Source organism: Pteropus alecto, unplaced genomic scaffold, assembly GCF_000325575.1.
Source record: "Pteropus alecto unplaced genomic scaffold, ASM32557v1 scaffold2274, whole genome shotgun sequence".
Lineage (NCBI taxonomy): Eukaryota > Metazoa > Chordata > Mammalia > Chiroptera > Pteropodidae > Pteropus > Pteropus alecto.
Window position 1 is genome coordinate 37,276 of NW_006435844.1, and position 4,224 is coordinate 41,499.

At 40.2% G+C, this 4,224-nt stretch overlaps 1 pseudogene; it reads right to left on the reverse strand.

Annotated features, from left to right (window-relative positions):
- Nucleotides 1–2,217, reverse strand: part of LOC102880252 — a 10,176-nt pseudogene extending 7,959 nt beyond the window's left edge.
- Nucleotides 2,218–4,224: the final 2,007 nt, after the last annotated feature.

Sequence of the window (4,224 nt, forward strand, 5' to 3'; positions counted from 1 at the left end):
CTGCTGAGGGACTGACAGGGGTAATTTGCTCCTAGGGGCAAAGATCTCCTGGAAGGGTGACAGTGGTTATCACCAACCTTATGTAGGTGGACTGGTTTCAGAAGGTGCCGTACAAGGGGTTCCCATCCAACCACAGCTTTTCAAACTTCAGCCCTTTCATCTTGCCCAATTCGCACACTGACTTCAGCTGAAAGATATGGGGAGGAAACTGATAAGGAGTCCCAGAGAAAGAGGGACATCCAGACCCTTGCACCCACAGACCCCTTCCGACCACTCAGGTACCTTCACCTAACTCCTGTCATCACTCTGACGAGCACTGTCCCCCACTTTGAACTCAACTTTGATTTGGTCCCTCTTCTCACCTCATTTCTGGAGAGGTTCAGGATCTTGACTGTGGGAGTCATCTATATAAGGTCAGATGGGCCATCTAGCTGGTACACGTTGTTGTTGCATAAGTTCAAGGACAACAACTTTTGGAGAAGAGTTTGAGTGACTGTTACTATTTAAGGCCTCAGGGACAAATCTGCTTTCCACCACATCTGTTCCATCCCCTAACGATACCAGGCCTCACCTAGGGGAAATTCTTTTCAATGATCTACAGGGTAGCAGCCATGAAGTTTCTTCTATTCAGGGTTATATCAATGTCAAAGTCCACTAAGTCTTCAGGAAGCCAAGAGGAGGGAATCAGAAAGCTGAGAGGAGTCCAGGGCCAGCACTAAACCTTCCTTCATTATTACCTCTAAGTATCCCTCCCAGGTGGAACCTTCTGCTCTTGCCTGCCCTAGAATTACTGCTGTCAGCCTTACCTGGGTCAAAGTGGAGATTATGAAGGTCAAGAGCTTTCTGGGAGACATCATATCATTTGCTCATAGTCAGCTGCAGAGGGAAATGGAGAGAGCTGCTCTGAGGCTGTGGTAGTGACAGGAAAATCAGGGGCTGGAAGAAGAAGAGGTGGGTCTGGGTGTGGGCACAAAATGTGCCTTGAGTCTGCATCACCTTTAACTGCTCCATTTCCTTTGGCTTCAACTTATTCTGCACAGAGTATGGTACAGCAGAAGTATTGACAAAGATAGGTATCTGCAGGAAGAAGAGGTGGGAAAAGCACTAGGAACTCTAACTCCAAAGAAGATGAGTAGTCTGTGGCCTGTCCTCTTGCCTTGAGACTGAGTATTGGTAATATCCTTAACACATCTTTTTATTTTCCTCATCACAAATCTTGTAGTTGATATCCTTCAATGCAGAGGCAGTGCTAGCATCCTGGACAAAGAACTGGGCCCGGTGTTTAACACAGTGGAACTACAGAGATCGAAGCAACAGCAAGAATGTCAGAGGGCAATGGCTTATGCTGAGTAAGGTCTCTCTCCCTTCTCCGTGTAACCTCATCTAGCTTTACCATTCTTTCTTACATCCACTGGATAGAAGGGGACACCGCAATGGCTCTGGACTGAATTCATTAGCTAAATCTTGTCATACTTTATCCCATAAGGAATCTAAAGGTGAAAATAAGGGATGGAAGAGAGGAGAGATGAAATAGAAAAAAAGACTGGAGAACAGACTCAGCACACTGTTCTATTCTGACCTTCTACTGAACTTTAAAAGACTTCTAAAGTAGAGAACTTTGACATGATATCAACTTTATTTTTTTACCAGACATGGATTTTCTAATTTTTTTCCTCTCTATTCCAATACTTACCTCTCAAATAATCAAATTAAATACTTAAAATGATCTTCCTTTAATAAGGTTCCAGGGAAGATCCTACCTATTGAAGACCCTACCTATCTCTCTGATAAAGAGTTTAGAGAATCTACATCCCTACACTCAGCTTGAGCCAAATTGAGACATCCGGTGAGGAGATGCTTCATCTCCTTGACAGTAGTTTCCACCTTTGCTGTTAAACAACTGCTCATGACCTTCCTTCAGTCAGCCTGTTCCCTTGATATTGCTTTCCTTTCAAGATTGTTAACTCCTCATATCCTCAACAAAGTTCCTAGCATTTCTACATGAGATCAGTACAACTCCCCTTGATCTGTCTTTCTTGCATAGTCCCTATGTTTTGTTAGGATACTCACTGTGATCTTGAACCAGGCTCCCAGGCTTCCATCCTGTGTGTTCTCCATTTTTATCTCTAGAGGAGTTCCGTCTTGGTAGTCATTATGCCATTTCACACTGCTATGGTTGGAGTGGGAGTTAGGAAAGGGTGTTGTGGGGAAGTGCATAGAAGAGAGTGTCCATAAATGTGTAGAAATGCTACAAAGTCTTCTATATACTCTCACCTTAATTATACCAGGTCTACAATTAGGACTGCTCAACCATTCTAGTTCTATCACTCTTCACTTTTATAATGGGAGAAAAAAAATGATGACCATGGAGAGGAAAAGAGTTGCATAGTCTCATGGGCTGCTACATGCAAACCAGGCTGCCCAGTCACCTACTGTCTTACTTGTGTGTCCTTCTGGGAATGCCTCATCATCACATTTCCATCATCCTACTGAAGGTAGGAAGGCTGAGGCTCATTCACATCCACCATGTTCATAATGAGGTTTCCCCTTGCCAAAAGTCTGGAAAGAATCCTAACCTTTATTTTTCTTTGAGAAAAGCTACTGCCATCATTGTACTTTAAAATTAAGAACAAAAAATAGAAGTTTGAAGAAACATCACAGTCACATGCCATGTACCACGTCTTGGATTGACATCATGGTAGAGCAAGTCAAGTGTCAACCTGCCTAAATGGAACAATCACACAAACCCCAGAGATCAAACTCTGCTACCTATCTAGATATGAAAATCTTATTTAATGCATGGCGTAATTGGGGAAGAAATATTGAAGGAGAAGGTAACTGTGTGGAACCATTTAGAAAATGAGACAGGATTTATAAAGAACAAAAGTATGAGCATTCATGGGTTATACACTGGGAAGGCATCTGAATCTTGCCTTCTTTCAAGACTCTCTAATGTAATAATCTGCCACAATCTAGTAGGCAAACTCTCTTATATCTCCCAAATACCAAATTGGTTTCATTAATAATTAGCAAGCTGTACTTTCTTTTCTAGTATAGTCTGAGCTTTAATGTCAGGCGGGACTGATGAAACAGCTTCCTAAACTGTCTTCCTCCTTCCAGCCTTGCTCTTCACAACGGTTTCTTAGAAATATCCTGAGTGAGCTTTCTTTTTATTCAGCTGAAAATGTATTTCAGCTCAAGGAAAAATTGATTCTAACCTCAGATCTTTCATAACAGGGACCTCAACAATGAACTAGAATGATAGATGTCAACTACCATTTCCACGTGTTTAGATATTTTTCTATTTGCTTCTGTTATATAGTTTGATTCCATATAGTCAGAGAACATATTCTGTATGATTTCAATTCTTTTTAAATCTGTTGAGGTTTGTTTGATGTCCCAGGAGATGGTCTATCCTGATAAATAATGCATGGGAACTTGAAAGAAACGTATACTCTGCTGCTGTTGAGTATTCTGTATATGTCATGTAGATTCCATAATTGTATTGATTATATTATTCAGATTTTCTATATTTTTGATGATTTTCTCTCTAGCAATTCTATTACTTGCTGAAAAGGGGTTTTTAATATCCCAATATAATTGTGGACTTGGCCATTTTTCCTTTCATTTCCACCAGTTTTTGCTTCCTGTATTTTGAGGCTCTATTGTTTAGATGTGTGTACACATCTAGGATAGTTATGTCTTCCTGGTGGATTGATCCTTTTACCACTATGTAATATCCTCTTTGTCTCTACTAATTTTCTTTGTAGTAAAGTCAGTATTTTATAAGATATTGTGGCCTCAGGTATGCTTATAAAAATGTTTCGATTATATTTCACACTGAATTCATTCCTAGGAGTTTCTTTGTTCCACCCCTACACTTGCTACCAATATATCTAATTCCCCATGTGGCAGGATTTAGAAGTTTTTTGGCATCTACAGAAATAAGATAGTCTCAATTATGTATCCCATAAGTACATTAATTAAAGATATTTTAATTTTACAACATTTAACTGAAAAAAAAAAAGTACTAGTTGCTTATACATTCTTCTCTAGTGTACATGGAGCATTCACAAGGATTGACCACATACTGGGACACAAAGATAGCCTCAACAAATATAAGAGGATTGAAATCATACCAGCCATATTCTCTGATCACAGTGCTTTGAAGCTGGAGATCAACTGTAAAAAGAAAGCAGGAAGAAGCACAAATATATGGAGATT